The sequence below is a fragment of the Gobio gobio genome (assembly GCF_949357685.1).
Source record: "Gobio gobio genome assembly, chromosome: 12".
Taxonomy (NCBI): Eukaryota; Metazoa; Chordata; class Actinopteri; order Cypriniformes; family Gobionidae; genus Gobio; species Gobio gobio.
The window spans coordinates 20,206,179-20,230,618 of NC_137105.1; the positions used below are offsets into that span (position 1 = coordinate 20,206,179).

Below are 24,440 nucleotides of genomic sequence, written 5' to 3' on the forward strand. Positions count from 1 at the left end.
TTTGTTTCTAGCCCTTATGGTTCAAAAGTTATTAGCATAAACATGAGTCAAATTTTGGACTGATGGTGGCGCTAGAGGGATTGAGTTTGAGACTCCAAATTTGCTACGGTGACATTTCAGACTGTCCTCTATTAGTGTGCCAAATTTCACAACTTTTTACCATACGGTTCTATGGGCTGCCATAGACTTCGTGGCGGAAGAAGAAGAAGAAGAAGAAGAAGAAGAAGATGAATAATAATAATAAGAACGGGAACGGTTTCAATAGGTGCCTTCGCACCTTCGGTGCTTGGCCCCTAATAATAATAATAATAGGAACGGGAACGGTTTCAATAGGTGCCTTCGCACCTTCGGTGCTTGGCCCCTAAATATAGTTGCAAGCAGCCATTAACGGGGCCAAGCGCAACAGAAGCAAACAAGGAAGATAGCAGCAGACCAACTGAAAAAATTAGTAAAGACATTTGAAGCAAAACCGTTAAAACACCACATTAAAACATTGAGTTGTATAGTGCCAATGTCATGTTTTGTTCTATTATAGCGCCACCAAGAGGCACAATCCTACAATTTTTTTTTTGTGTCATCGGAGTGAGCCCATACATGTGTGTGTCAATTTTGGTGAAAATATCTCATTTCGTTTTGGAGTTATAGACATTTATATGAAAAAACATGTAAAAAGTGACTGACACTTGACTTTGATTGGATTTTACAACCCCTTACTATCAATATTTTGACATTTGGGCATTGACATATAGCTATCGACCTATGTTTCCGATTTTCTGGCGCTGGTTTCGTCTCGATCGGACTAGCGGTTTCGAAGATATCAGCTAACGTTTTTTAAGTGCTAAATTACCGCGCTGCGCAAACCATACACTGAAACCTGGCAAGTCTGGTATCGTTGGACTTGGCAAGGATTCAGGAGACAAAAAAAGTTAGTCCCATGAAAATAAGTCAACCCCACTTAAAGTTATAGGCGTTTGAAAAAAAAAATTATCCACTAGGTGGCGCTGTTTTGAAACTTGTCAGGCTACTTCAGAACATCGTGCTGATGACCCATACCGAGTTTCGTAAAAATCCGTTCATGCGTTCATAAAATACAGCATTTTAGTACATAATTCAAAATGGCCGACAGTCAAAATGGCCGATATGGTAAAATTGGATATCATACGACTCGGCATGCCGTCCTGAATCTAACGAGACCACTTTTATGATTTTTGGACAAACAATTCAGAAGTTATAAGCAAAAATAGCCATTTTTCGTATCTCTGGACCAGTAGGTGGCGCTGCGCTCAAACGCTGCATGTTGCCTCAGGTCATGCTTGTGATGACTTGTACCAAGTTTGGTTTGAATACAATAAAGCGTTGCGGAGATATTGCCTCAAGTGTGTTTTTTCAAGCTTTACGTAAAATTTGTTTGCGTGTTAATCAAAAACGATTTAACGAATCAACTTGAATTCCATGTTTTTTTGTCAACCCTGTCTGGAGATGTTCTGGTTCAATTTTGGTGTAAATCGGACCAACGGCCTAGGAGGAGTTTGAAAAAGTTGGGTTTTGGTTAATTCAAAATGGCGGGAACATTGTAATGACGGAAATGACGTCATAGGGTGCGTTCGAATCGGCTTAAACCAATAAATCGAAAGAAAAAAAGATTTTGTTTCTAGCCCTTATGGTTCAAAAGTTATTAGCAAAAACATGAGTCAAACTTTGGACAGGTGGTGGCGCTAGAGAGATTGATTTAGAGACTCCAAAATTGGTGTGGGTACTATTGGTAATAACCTCTATCAGAGTACCAAATTTCACAACTTTCCCGCAAGCGGTTCTATGGGCTGCCATAGACTTCCATGGCGGAATAATAATAATAATAAATATAGCTGCAAGCAGCCATTAACGGGGCCAAGCGCAACAGAAGCAAACAAGGAAGATAGCAGCAGACCAACTGAAAAAATGAGTAAAGACATTTGAAGCAAAACCGTTAAAACACCACATTAAAACATTGAGTTGTACAGTGCCAATGTCATGTTTTGTTCTATTATAGCGCCACCAAGAGGCACAATCCTACAATTTTTTTTATGTGTCATCGGATTGAGCCCATACATGTGTGTGTCAATTTTGGTGAAAATATCTCATTTCGTTTTGGAGTTATAGACATTTATATGAAAAAACATGTAAAAAATGACTGACACTTGACTTTGATTGGATTTTACTACCCCTTACTATCAATATTTTGACATTTGGGCATTGACGTATAGCTATCGACCTATGTTTCCGATTTTCTGGCGCTCGTTTCGTCTCGATCGGACTAGCGGTTTCGAAGATATCAGCTAATGTTTTTTAAGCGCTAAATTACCGCGCTGCACAAACCATACGCTGAAACCTGGCAAGTCTGGTATCGTTGGACTTGGCAAGGATTCAGGAGACAAAAAAAGTTAGTCCCATGAAAATAAGTCAACCCCACTTAAAGTTATAGGCGTTTGAAAAAAAAAATTATCCACTAGGTGGCGCTGTTTTGAAACTTGTCAGGCTACTTCAGAACATCGTGCTGATGACCCATACCGAGTTTCGTAAAAATCCGTTCATGCGTTCATAAAATACAGCATTTTAGAACATAATTCAAAATGGCCGACAGTCAAAATGGCCGATATGGTAAAATTGGATATCAGACGACTCGGCATGCCGTCCTGAATCTAACGAGATCACTTTTATGATTTTTGGACAAATAGTTCAGAAGTTATAAGCAAAAATAGCCATTTTTCGTATCTCCGGACCAGTAGGTGGCGCTGCGCCGAAACGCTGCATGTTGCCTCAAGTCATGCTTGTGATGACTTGTACCAAGTTTGGTTTGAATACGATAAAGCGTTGCGGAGATATTGGCTTAAGTGTGTTTTTTCAAGCATTACGTAAAATTTGTTTGCGTGTAAATCAAAAACGATTTAACGAATCAACTTGAATTCCATGTTTTTTTGTCAACACTGTCTGGAGATGATCTGGTTCAATTTTCGTGTAAATCGGACCAACGGCCTAGGAGGAGTTCGAAAAAGTTGGGTTTCGGTTAATTCAAAATGGCGGGAACATTGTAATGATGTAAATGACGTCATAGGGTGCGATCGAATCGGCTTAAACCAATAAATCGAAAGAAAAAAAGATTTTGTTTCTAGCCCTTATGGTTCAAAAGTTATTAGCAAAAACATGAGTCAAACTTTGGACAGGTGGTGGCGCTAGAGAGATTGATTTAGAGACTCCAAAATTGGTGTGGGTACTATTGGTAATAACCTCTATCAGTGTACCAAATTTCACAACTTTCCCGCAAGCGGTTCTATGGGCTGCCATAGACTTCCATGGCGGAATAATAATAATAATAATAATAATAATAAGAAATCTAACGATTACAATAGGTGCCTCCGCACCTTCGGTGCTTGGCCCCTAATAAATATAGCTGCAAGCAGCCATTAACGGGGCCAAGCGCAACAGAAGCAAACAAGGAAGATAGCAGCAGACCAACTGAAAAAATGAGTAAAGACATTTGAAGCAAAACCGTTAAAACACCACATTAAAACATTGAGTTGTACAGTGCCAATGTCATGTTTTGTTCTATTATAGCGCCACCAAGAGGCACAATCCTACAATTTTTTTTATGTGTCATCGGATTGAGCCCATACATGTGTGTGTCAATTTTGGTGAAAATATCTCATTTCGTTTTGGAGTTATAGACATTTATATGAAAAAACATGTAAAAAATGACTGACACTTGACTTTGATTGGATTTTACTACCCCTTACTATCAATATTTTGACATTTGGGCATTGACGTATAGCTATCGACCTATGTTTCCGATTTTCTGGCGCTCGTTTCGTCTCGATCGGACTAGCGGTTTCGAAGATATCAGCTAATGTTTTTTAAGCGCTAAATTACCGCGCTGCACAAACCATACGCTGAAACCTGGCAAGTCTGGTATCGTTGGACTTGGCAAGGATTCAGGAGACAAAAAAAGTTAGTCCCATGAAAATAAGTCAACCCCACTTAAAGTTATAGGCGTTTGAAAAAAAAAATTATCCACTAGGTGGCGCTGTTTTGAAACTTGTCAGGCTACTTCAGAACATCGTGCTGATGACCCATACCGAGTTTCGTAAAAATCCGTTCATGCGTTCATAAAATACAGCATTTTAGAACATAATTCAAAATGGCCGACAGTCAAAATGGCCGATATGGTAAAATTGGATATCAGACGACTCGGCATGCCGTCCTGAATCTAACGAGATCACTTTTATGATTTTTGGACAAATAGTTCAGAAGTTATAAGCAAAAATAGCCATTTTTCGTATCTCCGGACCAGTAGGTGGCGCTGCGCCGAAACGCTGCATGTTGCCTCAAGTCATGCTTGTGATGACTTGTACCAAGTTTGGTTTGAATACGATAAAGCGTTGCGGAGATATTGGCTTAAGTGTGTTTTTTCAAGCATTACGTAAAATTTGTTTGCGTGTAAATCAAAAACGATTTAACGAATCAACTTGAATTCCATGTTTTTTTGTCAACACTGTCTGGAGATGATCTGGTTCAATTTTCGTGTAAATCGGACCAACGGCCTAGGAGGAGTTCGAAAAAGTTGGGTTTCGGTTAATTCAAAATGGCGGGAACATTGTAATGATGTAAATGACGTCATAGGGTGCGATCGAATCGGCTTAAACCAATAAATCGAAAGAAAAAAAGATTTTGTTTCTAGCCCTTATGGTTCAAAAGTTATTAGCAAAAACATGAGTCAAACTTTGGACAGGTGGTGGCGCTAGAGAGATTGATTTAGAGACTCCAAAATTGGTGTGGGTACTATTGGTAATAACCTCTATCAGTGTACCAAATTTCACAACTTTCCCGCAAGCGGTTCTATGGGCTGCCATAGACTTCCATGGCGGAATAATAATAATAATAAATATAGCTGCAAGCAGCCATTAACGGGGCCAAGCGCAACAGAAGCAAACAAGGAAGATAGCAGCAGACCAACTGAAAAAATGAGTAAAGACATTTGAAGCAAAACCGTTAAAACACCACATTAAAACATTGAGTTGTACAGTGCCAATGTCATGTTTTGTTCTATTATAGCGCCACCAAGAGGCACAATCCTACAATTTTTTTTATGTGTCATCGGATTGAGCCCATACATGTGTGTGTCAATTTTGGTGAAAATATCTCATTTCGTTTTGGAGTTATAGACATTTATATGAAAAAACATGTAAAAAATGACTGACACTTGACTTTGATTGGATTTTACTACCCCTTACTATCAATATTTTGACATTTGGGCATTGACGTATAGCTATCGACCTATGTTTCCGATTTTCTGGCGCTCGTTTCGTCTCGATCGGACTAGCGGTTTCGAAGATATCAGCTAATGTTTTTTAAGCGCTAAATTACCGCGCTGCACAAACCATACGCTGAAACCTGGCAAGTCTGGTATCGTTGGACTTGGCAAGGATTCAGGAGACAAAAAAAGTTAGTCCCATGAAAATAAGTCAACCCCACTTAAAGTTATAGGCGTTTGAAAAAAAAAATTATCCACTAGGTGGCGCTGTTTTGAAACTTGTCAGGCTACTTCAGAACATCGTGCTGATGACCCATACCGAGTTTCGTAAAAATCCGTTCATGCGTTCATAAAATACAGCATTTTAGAACATAATTCAAAATGGCCGACAGTCAAAATGGCCGATATGGTAAAATTGGATATCAGACGACTCGGCATGCCGTCCTGAATCTAACGAGATCACTTTTATGATTTTTGGACAAATAGTTCAGAAGTTATAAGCAAAAATAGCCATTTTTCGTATCTCCGGACCAGTAGGTGGCGCTGCGCCGAAACGCTGCATGTTGCCTCAAGTCATGCTTGTGATGACTTGTACCAAGTTTGGTTTGAATACGATAAAGCGTTGCGGAGATATTGGCTTAAGTGTGTTTTTTCAAGCATTACGTAAAATTTGTTTGCGTGTAAATCAAAAACGATTTAACGAATCAACTTGAATTCCATGTTTTTTTGTCAACACTGTCTGGAGATGATCTGGTTCAATTTTCGTGTAAATCGGACCAACGGCCTAGGAGGAGTTCGAAAAAGTTGGGTTTCGGTTAATTCAAAATGGCGGGAACATTGTAATGATGTAAATGACGTCATAGGGTGCGATCGAATCGGCTTAAACCAATAAATCGAAAGAAAAAAAGATTTTGTTTCTAGCCCTTATGGTTCAAAAGTTATTAGCAAAAACATGAGTCAAACTTTGGACAGGTGGTGGCGCTAGAGAGATTGATTTAGAGACTCCAAAATTGGTGTGGGTACTATTGGTAATAACCTCTATCAGTGTACCAAATTTCACAACTTTCCCGCAAGCGGTTCTATGGGCTGCCATAGACTTCCATGGCGGAATAATAATAATAATAATAATAAATATAGCTGCAAGCAGCCATTAACGGGGCCAAGCGCAACAGAAGCAAACAAGGAAGATAGCAGCAGACCAACTGAAAAAATGAGTAAAGACATTTGAAGCAAAACCGTTAAAACACCACATTAAAACATTGAGTTGTACAGTGCCAATGTCATGTTTTGTTCTATTATAGCGCCACCAAGAGGCACAATCCTACAATTTTTTTTATGTGTCATCGGATTGAGCCCATACATGTGTGTGTCAATTTTGGTGAAAATATCTCATTTCGTTTTGGAGTTATAGACATTTATATGAAAAAACATGTAAAAAATTACTGACACTTGACTTTGATTGGATTTTACTACCCCTTACTATCAATATTTTGACATTTGGGCATTGATGTATAGCTATCGACCTATGTTTCCGATTTTCTGGCGCTCGTTTCGTCTCGATCGGACTAGCGGTTTCGAAGATATCAGCTAATGTTTTTTAAGCGCTAAATTACCGCGCTGCACAAACCATACGCTGAAACCTGGCAAGTCTGGTATCGTTGGACTTGGCAAGGATTCAGGAGACAAAAAAAGTTAGTCCCATGAAAATAAGTCAACCCCACTTAAAGTTATAGGCGTTTGAAAAAAAAAATTATCCACTAGGTGGCGCTGTTTTGAAACTTGTCAGGCTACTTCAGAACATCGTGCTGATGACCCATACCGAGTTTCGTAAAAATCCGTTCATGCGTTCATAAAATACAGCATTTTAGAACATAATTCAAAATGGCCGACAGTCAAAATGGCCGATATGGTAAAATTGGATATCAGACGACTCGGCATGCCGTTCTGAATCTAACGAGATCACTTTTATGATTTTTGGACAAATAGTTCAGAAGTTATAAGCAAAAATAGCCATTTTTCGTATCTCCGGACCAGTAGGTGGCGCTGCGCCGAAACGCTGCATGTTGCCTCAAGTCATGCTTGTGATGACTTGTACCAAGTTTGGTTTGAATACGATAAAGCGTTGCGGAGATATTGGCTTAAGTGTGTTTTTTCAAGCATTACGTAAAATTTGTTTGCGTGTAAATCAAAAACGATTTAACGAATCAACTTGAATTCCATGTTTTTTTGTCAACACTGTCTGGAGATGATCTGGTTCAATTTTCGTGTAAATCGGACCAACGGCCTAGGAGGAGTTCGAAAAAGTTGGGTTTCGGTTAATTCAAAATGGCGGGAACATTGTAATGATGTAAATGACGTCATAGGGTGCGATCGAATCGGCTTAAACCAATAAATCGAAAGAAAAAAAGATTTTGTTTCTAGCCCTTATGGTTCAAAAGTTATTAGCAAAAACATGAGTCAAACTTTGGACAGGTGGTGGCGCTAGAGAGATTGATTTAGAGACTCCAAAATTGGTGTGGGTACTATTGGTAATAACCTCTATCAGTGTACCAAATTTCACAACTTTCCCGCAAGCGGTTCTATGGGCTGCCATAGACTTCCATGGCGGAATAATAATAATAATAATAATAATAATAAGAAATCTAACGATTACAATAGGTGCCTCCGCACCTTCGGTGCTTGGCCCCTAATAATAAGAAATCTAACGATTACAATAGGTGCCTCCGCACCTTCGGTGCTTGGCCCCTAATAATAAATATAGCTGCAAGCAGCCATTATCGGGGCCAAGCGCAAAGAAGAAGACAAGACATGCCAAAATGGCTGGCAATGTCAGATCAACTGCAGCAATGAGCAATTAAAGACCTATTAAGGTGATTTTAGGCAAAATAGCTGTAAAATGATAAATACAGTCAATAATAATGATTTAATGATTTATCACTTTCAACCAATAGGTGGCACAGTTACGAAATTGATGTGGTGTGGTCAGAATAAGGGAACAATGACACATGCAAAGATTTCTGTCAATAAATCAAAGCAGGGTGTCAATATAGTGTCAATATGTCATTGCAGAGATCTAGCCTCAAGAGGCCTTTTCATTATAAGTATGGACCACATGGCGGTGCTGTTTTGAAACCTTTTAAGTACCTTAAAGGCCTGGTGCTGATGGCACATACCAAGTTTCGTAATGATACAACAATTAATTTGTAAAGTGTAGCATTTTATGTCATAATACTGCATTGTAGTCAATGGGAATTTCATGTTTTGATCTATTATAGCGCCACCAAGTGGCACAATCCTACCATTTTTTTTATGTGTCCTCGGAGTGAGCCCATACATGTCTGTGTCAATTTTGGTGAAAATATCTCATTTCGTTTTTGAGTTATAGACATTTATATGAAAAAACATGTAAAAAATGACTGACACTTGACTTTGATTGGATTTTACTACCCCTTACTATCAATATTTTGACATTTGGGCATTAGCGTATAGCTATCGACCTATGTTTACGATTTTCTGGCGCTGGTTTCGTCTCGATCGGACTAGTGGTTTCGACGATATCAGCTAAAGTTTTTTATGCGCTAAATTACCGCGCTGCGCAAACCATACGCCGAAACTGGGCAAGTCTGGTATCGTTGGACTCGGCAAGGATTCAGGAGACAAAATAAGTTAGTCCCATGAAAATAAGTCAATCCCACCCAAAGTTATAAGCGTTTGAAAAAAAAAATTATCCACTAGGTGGCGCTGTTTTGAAACTTGTCAGGCTACTTCAGAGCATCGTGCTGATGACCCATACCGAGTTTCGTAACAATCCGTTCATGCGTTCATTAAATACAGCATTTTAGCACATAATTCAAAATGGCCGACAGTCAAAATGGCCGATATGGTAAAAGTGGATATCAGACGACTCGGCATGCCGTCCTGAATCTAACAAGACCACTTTTATGATTTTTGGACAAACAGTTCAGAAGTTATAAGCAAAAATAGCAATTTTTCGTATCTCTGGACCAGTAGGTGGCGCTGCGCCGAAACGCTGCATGTTGCCTCAGGTCATGCTTGTGATGACTTGTACCAAGTTTGGTTTGAATATAATAAAGCGTTGCGGAGATATTGGCTTAAGTGTGTTTTTTCAAGCGTTACGTAAAATTTGTTTGCGTGTTAATCAAAAACGATTTAACGAATCAACTTGAATTCCATGTTTTATTGTCAACACTGTCTGAAGATCATCTGGTTAAATTTTCGTGTAATTCGGACCAACGTCCTAGGAGGAGTTCGAAAAAGTTGGGTTTCGGTTAATTCAAAATGGCGGGAACATTGTAATGATGTAAATGACGTCATAGGATGCGATCGAATCGGCTTAAACCAATAAATCGAAAGAAAAAAGATTTTGATTCTAGCCCTTATGGTTCAAAAGTTATTAGCAAAAACATGAGTCAAACTTTGGACAGGTGGTGGCGCTAGAGAGATTGATTTAGAGACTCCAAAATTGGTGTGGGTACTATTGGTAATGACCTCTATCAGTGTACCAAATTTCATAATTTTCCCGCAAGCGGTTCTATGGGCTGCCATAGACTTCCATGGCGGAATAATAATAATAATAATAATAATAATAAGAAATCTAACGATTACAATAGGTGCCTCCGCACCTTCGGTGCTTGGCCCCTAATAATAATAAGAAGAAATCTAACGATTACAATAGGTGCCTCCGCACCTTCGGTGCTTGGCCCCTAATAATAAGAAATCTAACGATTACAATAGGTGCCTCCGCACCTTCGGTGCTTGGCCCCTAAATATAGCTGCAAGCAGCCATTAACGGGGCCAAGCGCAACAGAAGCAAACAAGGAAGATAGCAGCAGACCAACTGAAAAAATGAGTATAGACATTTGAAGCAAAACCGTTAAAACACCACATTAAAACACTGAGTTGTATAGTGCCAATGTCAAGTTTTGTTCTATTATAGCGCCACCAAGAGGCAAAATCCTACAATTTTTTTATGTGTCATCGGAGTGAGCCCATACATGTGTGTGTCAATTTTGGTGAAAATATCTCATTTCGTTTTGGAGTTATAGACATTTATATGAAAAAACATGTAAAAAATGACTGACACTTGACTTTGATTGGATTTTACTACCCCTTACTATAAATATTTTGATATTTGGCCGTTAGCATATGGCTATCGACCTATGTTTCCGATTTTCTGGCGCTGGTTTCGTCTCGATCGGACTAGCGGTTTCGACGATATCAGCTAAAGTTTTTTATGCGCTAAATTACCGCGCTGCGCAAACCATACGCCGAAACCTGGCAAGTCTGGTATCGTTGGACTCGGCAAGGATTCAGGAGAAAAAATAAGTTAGTCCCATGAAAATAAGTCAACCCCACCGAAAGTTATAAGCGTTTGAAAAAAAAAATTATCCACTAGGTGGCGCTGTTTTGAAACTTGTCAGGCTACTTCAGAGCATCGTGCTGATGACACATACCGAGTTTCGTAACAATCCGTTCATGCGTTCATAAAATACAGCATTTTAGCACATAATTCAAAATGGCCGACAGTCAAAATGGCCGATATGGTAAAATTGGATATCAGACGACTCGGCATAACATCCTGAATCTAACGAGACAACTTTTATGATTTTTGGACAAAGAGTTCAGAAGTTATAAGCAAAAATAGCCATTTTTCGTATCTCTGGACCAGTAGGTGGCGCTGCGCCGAAACGCTGCATGTTGCCTCAGGTTATGCTTGTGATGACTTGTACCAAGTTTGGTTTGAATACAATAAAGCGTTGCGGAGATATTGCCTTAAGTGTGTTTTTTCAAGCGTTACGTAAAATTTGTTTGCGTGTTAATCAAAAACGATTTAACAAATCAACTTGAATTCCATGTTTTTTTGTCAACCCTGTCTGGAGATGATCTGGTTCAATTTTCGTGAAAATCGGACCAACGGCCTAGGAGGAGTTCGAAAAAGTTGGGTTTCGGTTAATTCAAAATGGCGGGAAAATTGTAATGAGGGAAATGACGTCATAGGATGTGATCGAATTGTCTTGAGCCAAGGAATTAAAAGAAAAAAAGATTGTGTTTCTAGCCCTTATGGTTCAAAAGTTAATAGCAAAAACATTAGTCAAACTTTGGACAGGTGGTGGCGCTAGAGAGATGGATTTAGAGACTCCAAAATTGTTGTGTTTACTATTGTTAATGACCTCTATCAGTGTACCAAATTTCATAACTTTTCCGCAAACGGTTCTATGGGCTGCCATAGACTTCCATGGCGGAATAATAATAATAATAATAAGAAATCTAACGATTACAATAGGTGCCTCCGCACCTTCGGTGCTTGGCCCCTAATAATAATAATAATAAGAAATCTAACGATTACAATAGGTGCCTCCGCACCTTCGGTGCTTGGCCCCTAAATATAGCTGCAAGCAGCCATTAACGGGGCCAAGCGCAACAGAAGCAAAGAAGGAAGATAGCAGCAGACCAACTGAAAAAATGAGTAAAGACATTTGAAGCAAAACCATTAAAACACCACATTAAAACATTGAGTTGTATAGTCCCAATGTCATGTTTTGTTCTATTATAGCGCCACCAAGAGGCACAATCCTACAATTTTTTTTATGTGTCATCGGAGTGAGCCCGATGACAGCTATCGACCTATGTTTCTGATTTTCTGGCGCTGGTTTCGTCTTGATCGGACTAGCGGTTTCGAAGATATCAACTAATGTTTTTTAAGCGCTAAATTACCGCGCTGCACAAACCGTATGCCAAAACCTGGCAAATCTGGTATCGTTGGACTCGGCAAGGATTCAGGAGACAAAAAAAGTTAGTCCCATGAAAATAAGTCAACCCCACCCAAAGTTATAAGCGTTTGAAAAAAAAATTATCCACTAGGTGGCGCTGTTTCGAAACTTGCCAGGCTACTTCCGGTTCTCGTGCTGATGACCCATACCGAGTTTCGTAACAATCCGTTCATGCGTTCATAAAATACAGCATTTTAGCACATAATTCAAAATGGCCGACAGTCAAAATGGCCGATATGGTAAAATTGCGCCGGAACGCTGCATGTTGCCTCAGGTCATGCTTGTGATGACTTGTACCAAGTTTGGTTTGAATACAATAAAGCGTTGCGGAGATATTGGCTTAAGTGTGTTTTTTCAAGCGTTACGTAAAATTTGTTTGCGTGTTAATCAAAAACGATTTAACGAATCAACTTGAATTCCATGTTTTTTTGTCAACACTGTCTGGAGATGATCTGGTTCAATTTTCGTGAAAATAGGACCAACGGCCTAGGACGAGTTCGAAAAAGTTGGGTTTCGGTTAATTCAAAATGGCGGGAACATTGTAATGACGGAAATTACGTCATAGGGTGCGATCGAATCGGCTTGAACCAATGAATCGAAATATAAAAAGATTTTGTTTCTAGCCCTTATGGTTCAAAAGTTATTAGTAAAAACATGAGTCAAACTTTGGACAGGTGGTGGCGCTAGAGAGATTGATTTAGAGACTCCAAAATTGGTGTGGGTACTATTGGTAATGACCTCTATCAGTGTACCAAATTTCATAATTTTCCCGCAAACGGTTCTATGGGCTGCCATAGACTTCCATGGCGGAATAATAATAATAATAATAATAAGAAGAAATCTAACGATTACAATAGGTGCCTCCGCACCTTCGGTGCTTGGCCCCTAATAATAAGAAATCTAACGATTACAATAGGTGCCTCCGCACCTTCGGTGCTTGGCCCCTAAATATAGCTGCAAGCAGCCATTATCGGGGCCAAGCGCAAAGAAGAAGACAAGACATGCCAAAATGGCTGGCAATGTCAGATCAACTGCAGCAATGAGCATTTAAAGACCTATTAAGGTGATATTAGGCAAAATAGCTGTAAAATGATAAATACAGTCAATAATAATGATTTAATGATTTATCACTTTCAACCAATAGGTGGCACGGTTACGAAATTGATGTGGTGTGGCCAGAATAAGGGAACAATGACACATGCAAAGATTGGTATCAATATATCAAAGTAGGGTGTCAATATAGTGTCAATATGTCATTGCAGAGATATAGCCTCAAGAGGCCATTTCATTATAATTATGGACCACATGGCGGTGCTGTTTTGAAACCTTTTAAGTAGCTTAAAGGCATGGTGCTTATGGCACATACCAAGTTTCGTAATGATACAACAATTCATTTGTAAAGCATAGCATTTTATATCATAATACTGTATTGTAGTCAATGGGAATTTCATGTTTTGTTCTATTATAGCGCTACCAAGTGGCACAATCCTACCATTTTTTTTGTGTCCTTGGAGTGAGCCCATACATGTCTGTGTCAATGTTGGGGAAAATATCTCTTTTAGTTTTGGAGTTATAGACATTTATATGAAAAAACACATGAAAAATGACTGACACCTGACTTTGATTGGATTTTACACCCCCTTACTATCAATATTTTGACATTTGGGCATTAATGTATAGCTATCGACCTATGTTTTCGAACTTCTGAAGCTGGATTCGTCTCAATGGGAGTAGCGGTTTCGAAGATATCAGCTAATGTTTTTTAAGCGCTAAATTGCAACGCTGCACAGACCATATGCCGAAACCTGACAAATCTGGTATCGTTGGACTCGGCAAGGATTCAGGAGACCAAAAAAGTGACTCCCATGAAAATAAGTCAATCTTACCCAAAGTTATAGCCATTTGAAAAAAAAATTCTCCACTAGGTGGCGCTGTTTCGAAACTTCTCAGGCTCCTTCAGGGCATCGTGCTGATGACCCATACCGAGTTTCGTAACAATCCGTTCATGAGTTCATAAAATACAGCATTTTAGCACATAATTCAAAATGGCCGACAGCCAAAATGGCCGATATGGTAAAATTGGATATCAAACGACTCTGCATACCGTCCTGAATCTAACAAGACCCCTTTTATGATTTTTGGACAAACAGTTCAGAAGTTATAAGCATAAATAGCAATTTTTCGTATCTCCGGACCAGTAGGTGGCGCTGCGCCGAAACGCTGCATGTTGCCTCAAGTCATGCTTGTGATGAAATGCACCAAGATTGGTTTGAATACGATAAAGCGTTGCGGAGATATTGCCTTGAATGTGTTTTCGCAAGCATTGCGTAAAATTTAATTGCATGTTTATCGAAAACGATTTGACGAATCCACTTGAATTCCATGTTTTTTTGTCAGCATGGTCTGAAGATGATCTGGTTCAATTTTCGTCCAAATTGGATGAACCGTCTAGGACGAGTTCGCAAAAGTAGGTTTGTCGGAAAATTCAAAATGGCGGGAAAATTTTCATGACGCAAAATGACGTCATATGGTGCAATCGAATTGTATTGAGCCAAGGAATCATATGAAAAAAGAATTTTGTTGCTAGCCTTTATGGTTCAAAAGTTATTAGCAAAAACATGAGTCAAACTTTGGACAGGTGGTGGCGCTAGAGGGATTGAGTTAGAGACTCAAAATTTGCTATGTTGAAACTTCAGACTGTCTTCTATGAATGTGCCAAATTTCATAACTTTCCCGCAAACGGTTCTATGGGCTGCCATAGACTCCCATGGCGGAAGAAGAAGAAGAAGAAATATAGCTGCAAGCAGCCATTAACGGGGCCAAGCGCAATAGAAGCAAACAAGGAAGATAGCAGCAGACCAACTGAAGAAATGAGTAAAGACATTTGAAGCAAAACCGTTAAAACACCACATTAAAACATTGAGTTGTACAGTGCCAATGTCATGTTTTGTTCTATTATAGCGCCACCAAGAGGCACAATCCTACAATTTTTTTTATGTGTCATCGGAGTGAGCCCATACATGTGTGTGTCAATTTTGGTGAAAATATCTCATTTCGTTTTGGAGTTATAGACATTTATATGAAAAAACATGTAAAAAGTGACTGACACTTGACTTTGATTGGATTTTACTACCCCTTACTATCAATATTTTGACATTTGGGCATTGACGTATAGCTATCGACCTATGTTTTCGATTTTCTGGCGCTGGTTTCGTCTCGATCGGACTAGCGGTTTCGAAGATATCAGCTAACGTTTTTTAAGCGCTAAATTACAGTGCTGCACTAACCATACGCCGAAACCTGGCAAGTCTGGTATCGTTGGACTTGGCAAGGATTCAGGAGACAAAAAAAGTTAGTCCCATGAAAATAAGTCAACCCCACTTAAAGTTATAGGCGTTTGAAAAAAAAATTTATCCACTAGGTGGCGCTGTTTTGAAACTTGTCAGGCTACTTCAGAACATCGTGCTGATGACCCATACCGAGTTTCGTAACAATCCGTTCATGCGTTCATAAAATACAGCATTTTAGAACATAATTCAAAATGGCCGACAGTCAAAATGGCCGATATGGTAAAATTGGATATCAGACGACTCGGCATGCCGTCCTGAATCTAACGAGATCACTTTTATGATTTTTGGACAAATAGTTCAGAAGTTATAAGCAAAAATAGCCATTTTTCGTATCTCCGGACCAGTAGGTGGCGCTGCGCCGAAACGCTGCATGTTGCCTCAAGTCATGCTTGTGATGACGTGTACCAAGTTTGGTTTGAATACGATAAAGCGTTGCGGAGATATTGGCTTAAGTGTGTTTTTTCAAGCATTACGTAAAATTTGTTTGCGTGTAAATCAAAAACGATTTAACGAATCAACTTGAATTCCATGTTTTTTTGTCAACACTGTCTGGAGATGATCTGGTTCAATTTTCGTGTAAATCGGACCAACGGCCTAGGAAGAGTTCGAAAAAGTTGGGTTTCGGTTAATTCAAAATGGCGGGAACATTGTAATGATGTAAATGACGTCATAGGGTGCGATCGAATCGGCTTAAACCAATAAATCGAAAGAAAAAAAGATTTTGTTTCTAGCCCTTATGGTTCAAAAGTTATTAGCAAAAACATGAGTCAAACTTTGGACAGGTGGTGGCGCTAGAGAGATTGATTTAGAGACTCCAAAATTGGTGTGGGTACTATTGGTAATAACCTCTATCAGTGTACCAAATTTCACAACTTTCCCGCAAGCGGTTCTATGGGCTGCCATAGACTTCCATGGCGGAATAATAATAATAATAAATATAGCTGCAAGCAGCAATACCGGGGCCAAGCGCAAAGAAGAAGACAAGACATGCCAAAATGGCTGGCAGTGTCAGATCAACTGGAGCAATGAGCAATTAATCACGTTTTAAGATGATTTTAAGCAAAAGGCTGAAAATGCATTGTAGTCTGAGAGTGTCAGACCAACTGCAACAATTAACAATTATACAGTTTAAGAAGATTAGGCAAAATGGCTGAAATATCATATATTGAGTCACTGATAATGTAAGTTAATGGTTTATCACTTTTGACCAATAGGTGGCACAGATACGAAATTGATGTGGTGTGGTCAGAATAAGGGAACAATGACACATGCAAAGTTTGATGCCAATATGTCAAAGCATTGCAGAGATACAGCCTCAAGAGTAATTTTGGCATAATGGCTCAACTTCGTCGCTGCGGTTTACAAAAACGGTTTCATCTATTGATGCAAAATCCCTAACTTTTTGTTGACAGTCTGAAGATGATACGATTCGATTTTGGTGGAAATTGGACAAACGGTCTAGGATGAGTTTGAAAAAGTAGGTTTTGATCAAATAAGAACATTGAGGACAGGATGTTTGACCAAATATGGAAAAATTAGTATCTCTGTTCTCGGCATGAGCCAATGACTGTATTATGACCAGTTTCATTAAACTAGGCTAATTTAATCAAAAGTTATTAGCATGTTTGTAAATTTTGTTATAACCTCTGACCACAAGGTGGCACTGCCCCAAAACGTTTTGAGTACCTTCAAAGCATGGTGCGGAAGACATGATTTTTGGACAAACAGTTCAAAAGTTATAAGCAAAAATAGCCATTTTTTGTATCTCCGGACCAGTAGGTGGCGCTGCGCCGAAACGCTGCATGTTGCTTCAGGTCATGCTTGTGATGACATATACCAAGATTGGTTTGAATACGATAAAGCGTTGTGGAGATATAGGCTTATGAGTGTTTTTGCAACCGCTACGTAAAATTTGTGTGCGCGTTTATCGAAAACGATTTGACAAATCAACTTGATTTGCAAGATTTTTTGTCAGCATGGTCTGAAGATGATCTGGTTCAATTTTCGTGCAAATCGGACAAACCGTCTAGGACGAGTTTGCAAAAGTAGGTTTTTTGGATAATTAAATATGGCGGGGAAATTATCATGACCGAAAATGACGTCATAGGGTGCAATTGAATCGGCATGAGCCAATGAATGTATTATGACCAGTTTCATTATACTAAGCTAATTAAATCAAAAGTTATTAGCATTTTTGTCAAGTTTGTTATAACTTTTGACCACAAGGTGGCACTGCCCCAAAACTTTTTGAGTACCTTCAGGGCATGGAGTGGAAGTCACATACCGAGTTTAGTAACAATACACTAATGCATTTGTAAAATATAGCATTTTAGCACATAATTCAAAATTGCCGACAGCCAAAATGGCCGATATGGTAAAATTGAATATCAGACGACTCGGCATGCCGTCCTGAATGTAACGAGACCACTTTTATGATTTTTGGACAAACAGTTCAGAAGTTATAAGCAAAAATAGCAATTTTTCGTATCTCCGGACCAGTAGGTGGCGCTGCGCCGAAACGCTGTATGTTGCCTCAAGTCATGCTTGTGATGACATGTACCAAGTTTGGTTTGAATACGATAAAGCGTTGCGGAGATATTGCCTTAAGTGTGTTTTTGCAACCGCTACGTAAAATTTGTTTGCGCGTTTATCGCAAATGATTTGACAAATCAACTTGATTTGCAAGATTTTTTGTCAGCATGGTCTGAAGATGATCTGGTTCAATTTTCGTGCAAATCGGATGAATCGTCTAGGACGAGTTCGTAAAAGTAGGTTTTTCGGAAAATTAAAAATGGCGGGAAAATTTTTATGACGGAAAATGACGTCATAGGGTGCAATCGAATCGTCTTGAGCCAAGGAATCAGAGGAAAAAAGAATTTTGTTTCTAGCCCTTATGGTTCAAAAGTTATTAGCATAAACATGAGTCAAATTTTGGACTGATGGTGGCGCTAGAGGGATTGAGTTTGAGACTCCAAATTTGCTACGGTGACATTTCAGACTGTCTTCTATTAGTGTGCCAAATTTCACAACTTTTTACCATACGGTTCTATGGGCTGCCATAGACTTCGTGGCGGAAGAAGAAGAAGATGAATAATAATAATAATAGGAACGGGAACGGTTTCAATAGGTGCCTTCGCACCTTCGGTGCTTGGCCCCTAATAATAATAAGAACGGGAACGGTTTCAATAGGTGCCTTCGCACCTTCGGTGCTTGGCCCCTAATAATAGGAACGGGAACGGTTTCAATAGGTGCCTTCGCACCTTCGGTGCTTGGCCCCTAATAATAATAGGAACGGGAACGGTTTCAATAGGTGCCTTCGCACCTTCGGTGCTTGGCCCCTAATAATAGGAACGGGAACGGTTTCAATAGGTGCCTTCGCACCTTCGGTGCTTGGCCCCTAATAATAATAGGAACGGGAACGGTTTCAATAGGTGCCTTCGCACCTTCGGTGCTTGGCCCCTAATAATAATAAGAACGGGAACGGTTTCAATAGGTGCCTTCGCACCTTCGGTGCTTGGCCCCTAATAATAATAATAGGAACGGGAACGGTTTCAATAGGTGCCTTCGCACCTTCGGTGCTTGGCCCCTAATAATAATTATAATAATAACAAGCAGCCATTAACGGGGCCAAGCGCAACAGAAGCAAACAAGGAAGATAGCAGCAGACCAACTGAAAAAATGAGTAAAGACATTTGAAGCAAAACCGTTAAAACACCACATTAAAACATTGAGTTGTACAGTGCCAATGTCATGTTTTGTTCTATTATAGCGCCACCAAGAGGCACAATCCTACAATTTTTTTTATGTGTCATCGGATTGAGCCCATACATGTGTGTGTCAATTTTGGTGAAAATATCTCATTTCGTTTTGGAGTTATAGACATTTATATGAAAAAACATGTAAAAAATGACTGACACTTGACTTTGATTGGATTTTACTACCCCTTACTATCAATATTTTGACATTTGGGCATTGATGTATAGCTATCGACCTATGTTTCCGATTTTCTGGCGCTCGTTTCGTCTCGATCGGACTAGCGGTTTCGAAGATATCAGCTAATGTTTTTTAAGCGCTAAATTACCGCGCTGCACAAACCATACGCTGAAACCTGGCAAGTCTGGTATCGTTGGACTTGGCAAGGATTCAGGAGACAAAAAAAGTTAGTCCCATGAAAATAAGTCAACCCCACTTAAAGTTATAGGCGTTTGGAAAAAAAAATTATCCACTAGGTGGCGCTGTTTTGAAACTTGTCAGGCTACTTCAGAACATCGTGCTGATGACCCATACCGAGTTTCGTAAAAATCCGTTCATGCGTTCATAAAATACAGCATTTTAGAACATAATTCAAAATGGCCGACAGTCAAAATGGCCGATATGGTAAAATTGGATATCAGACGACTCGGCATGCCGTCCTGAATCTAACGAGATCACTTTATGATTTTTGGACAAATAGTTCAGAAGTTATAAGCAAAAATAGCCATTTTTCGTATCTCCGGACCAGTAGGTGGCGCTGCGCCGAAACGCTGCATGTTGCCTCAAGTCATGCTTGTGATGACTTGTACCAAGTTTGGTTTGAATACGATAAAGCGTTGCGGAGATATTGGCTTAAGTGTGTTTTTTCAAGCATTACGTAAAATTTGTTTGCGTGTAAATCAAAAACGATTTAACGAATCAACTTGAATTCCATGTTTTTTTGTCAACACTGTCTGGAGATGATCTGGTTCAATTTTCGTGTAAATCGGACCAACGGCCTAGGAGGAGTTCGAAAAAGTTGGGTTTCGGTTAATTCAAAATGGCGGGAACATTGTAATGATGTAAATGACGTCATAGGGTGCGATCGAATCGGCTTAAACCAATAAATCGAAAGAAAAAAAGATTTTGTTTCTAGCCCTTATGGTTCAAAAGTTATTAGCAAAAACATGAGTCAAACTTTGGACAGGTGGTGGCGCTAGAGAGATTGATTTAGAGACTCCAAAATTGGTGTGGGTACTATTGGTAATAACCTCTATCAGTGTACCAAATTTCACAACTTTCCCGCAAGCGGTTCTATGGGCTGCCATAGACTTCCATGGCGGAATAATAATAATAATAATAATAAGAAATCTAACGATTACAATAGGTGCCTCCGCACCTTCGGTGCTTGGCCCCTAATAATAATAATAAGAAATCTAACGATTACAATAGGTGCCTCCGCACCTTCGGTGCTTGGCCCCTAATAATAAGAAATCTAACGATTACAATAGGTGCCTCCGCACCTTCGGTGCTTGGCCCCTAATAATAATAAGAAATCTAACGATTACAATAGGTGCCTCCGCACCTTCGGTGCTTGGCCCCTAAATATAATCTTTTGTAATTTTATAAATGTCTTTACTGTCCCTTTTGATCAATACATGTATTAATTTCTTTAAAGGGTAAGTTCACCCAAAAATGAAAATAACGTAATTTATTACTCACCCTCATGCTGTTCCACCCATAAGACCTCCGTTCATCTTTGCTCAGTGAGGCCTCCATAGGGAGCAAAGCAATTTACACTCTCAAGATCCATTAATGTACTAAACACATATTTAAAGCAGTTCATGTGAGTACAGTGGTTCAATATTAATAGTATAAAGTGACGATAATATTTTTGGTGCACCAAAAAAAACTAAATAACGACTTATAAAGTGATAACCGATTTTAAAACACTGCTTCATGAAGCTTCGGAGTGTATCGAATCAGCGAGTCGATTCAGGGGTTCGGAGCACCAAAGTAAAGTGATTTCAGCAGTTTGGTGGTTTGACACGCGATCCGAATCATGATTTGACTCGCTGATTCGATACACTCCGAAGCTTCATGCAGCAGTGTTTTGAAATCGGTTATCTTTATAAGTCGTTATCTAGTTTTTGGCGCACCAAAAATATTATTGTCACTTTATAATATTAATATTGAACCACTCTACTCACATGGACTGATTTAAATATGTTTTTAGTACATTAATGGATCTTGAGAGTGTAAATTGCTTTGCTCCCTATGGAGGCCTCACTGAGCCTTCAGATTTCAACAAAAATGTCTTCATTTGTGTTCCGAAGATGAACTGAGGTCTTACGGTGGTGGAACGGCATGAGGGTGAGTAATAAATGAATTTTTTTTTCATTTTTGGGTGAACTAACCCTTTAAGTTCTTTCCCAAAATAATTAAAGGTCCCATGGCATGAAATTTAAATTTTATGAGGTTTTTCAACATTAATATGAGTTCCCCTAGCCTGAATATTGTCCCCAAGTGGATAGAAATGTTGATCGGTGTAAACCCGAGTTCTGGCTGTCTTTCTCTGCCTTTGAGAAAATGACAGGCCAGACTAGCCAATCCTGAAGTCTCCTGGTTTGACGTCCAAGCAGGAGCGGTTACCTCCCTTTCCTCCACTCAGAGAATCTGGCACGCCCATGCAAGCGCTCGAGAGATCATTGCTTGTGAACGAGTGAACGCTGGCAGTTTCTCAGTGTTTGGATGTACAAATGAAAACCGAAGTCTTTTTTCAGTTCCTTCTGATCTGTGATCAGTGATTTCTTATGTGTAGCTAATTATGTATTATTCGTGCACACACTGCGGCTTCTCTCTCTCCCGACAGAACGGTGTTTTCGTGTTTTCTATCTTGTGAGTCAGTGTTTTTGTACGTCCTCATCGCGTCTATCTGTTCTACAATGTGCATACAGTCGTTTCTGCTCAACATCAGCAGAGCCACATCTTTAGAGATAAACCTCACACACGCCGAAGCTCGGGCTGCACTGGCCGGTCGGCCTTCAACATCCCCGACCCCCAGTACTGCATCTGGCCCACAGCGGAGGCGCCTTACGCGGCGCGAGATTAAGCAGAAGGGGGGTAAGCGTGAGGGTATCCGGGCTAGGCAGCTTTCCCCACAATAAACTGGATTACATTCGATTAATGCTGTTGTGTAGTGATGTTACGTCTGACACCGACGCTCCGAAGCTTGCTTCAAACTCAAACGGTCCTTGCAATAAACCACTGCTTCGGAGCTTGTATCATTACGTCATTAATCACGTGAAGATGACGTCTGAAGCAAACACACTGGTTCACTCCTGTAGTGAACCACCTGACTGCTAAATTTAATTTCTGTGATGTTTCCAACTTTTTTTAAGCTGGTCTGATCTTCTGTCCTTGTCTAAAGAAATAATTACACACACACACACACACACACACACACACACACACACACACACACACACACACACACACACACACACACACACACACACACACACACACACACACACACACACACACACACACACACACATCATGCTTAATGTTTTATTATCAAGGTGAACACATGAAATTCATCAGTATCTGTAAAATTCACCTAAATGAGTTTCACAGCACTAACACCGTTTCAGCTTTGATCGCCTCGGTAAACACGTAATAAACGGGGCGTTAACATATAAGCCTACTTGCATTTTATGGTTGTCGGCTTTGTTGCATTACATTTACTTCACCAGGAGATGGTGCTGCAATTTCTATCTGAATGAAGCTTCGAGTAATGAACCATTTTCGACACAATTGTATCAGAAAGCAATAATGCTTCGAAACGCTTCATTTGGCCATCACTACTGTTTGTCTTTGTTTGCACTGTGTACTCAATGCGCGTCACTGACGCTTTTCATATGATAGGAACATCTCTAAAAATAATGCTATTTTCAACACTTACTCGTAACTCGTTCATCTCGACAGCTGTAATGGTACTTTGCATGTGTTACAAAGTTGGTAATAATGATGAAGACGGACTCGGTGTGACTGGGACTCGTGTTTATTCAGAACTCTGAGATACAAACACAATAAACTCACGCTGACAGACAGCGCTCTCATAACTCAGTAGTTACTATAAATAACTTTGTTAGCAATCGCTCCGTCTCCGTGATGTCCGGTTCGCGAACGAATCATTCTTTTGAACCGGTTCTTTTTAGTGAACCGAATCAGTTCACCAAATCGGACTGAATCGTTCTAAACGGTTCGCGTCTCCAGTCAGCGCTGATCCATAATTTACTAAAGTTACTAACTTTCTGACATGAGTGACAGTCCCTCCGACTAGAAATAGACTAATAACCTGAAGTATATGCTGTAACTACAACAGTTCACTGAACTGAGACATGCTGAGAACTGAAGTGAAGTGAACTCAGGTCCATCCGTCTCTCTGGCAGCAGCTCGTGCCTGCTCGTGAGTCGTGCCTTGTCGTAGACCTCGTTAAACCACGCCCCCTCCGCTCATTTAAAATGCAAAGATGTCAGCCAATCACAACAGTGGGCCGTTTTTACTGAAGTCTCACAGCAGACACGCCTCTTGAAACAGGGCCTTCAGCCACAGGGCAAACATCAGTATTGAAAAAAATGCCTTTTATTTCTAAATTATGACATTTTATGATGTAAAAATCATACTAACAATATAAGTACACCTCAGGAAACATTATAAAATAATAGAAAAATGCAATGCCATGGGACCTTTAAATAAAAAATTCTTACTGACCCAAAGCTTTTGAACACTTTCTATTTTAGAGAAAAGCTGTTCTTTTGAACTTTCTATTCATCAAAGAATCCAACATTTTTTTATACAACTGTTTTCTACATTGATAATAATCATAAATGTTTCTTGAGCAGCAAATCAGCATATTAGAATGATTTCTGATGGATCATGTGACACTAAAGACTGGAGTAGTGATGCTGAAAATTCAGCTTTGCATCACAGAAATAAATTACATTTTAAAATATATTCAAATAGGTTGATACATTTTAATGATATTTCCTAATATTACTGTTTTTTGTTGTATTTTTAATAAAATAAATGCAGCCCTGGTGAGCATAAGAGGCTTCTTCTAAATATTCCTTTCGATCAAAAACTTTTGAACAGCAGTGTGTGTGTATATATATATATATATATATATATATATATATATATATATATATATATATATATATATATATATATATATATAATGTATATATATATATATAATGTATATATATATATATA

At 39.3% G+C, this 24,440-nt stretch overlaps 1 protein-coding gene across 1 annotated transcript in view; it reads left to right on the forward strand.

Annotated features, from left to right (window-relative positions):
- Window positions 1-24,440, forward strand: part of kif25 (kinesin family member 25) — a 44,632-nt gene that overhangs the window by 13,914 nt on the left and 6,278 nt on the right. The gene's annotated exons all lie outside the window — the stretch shown is intronic.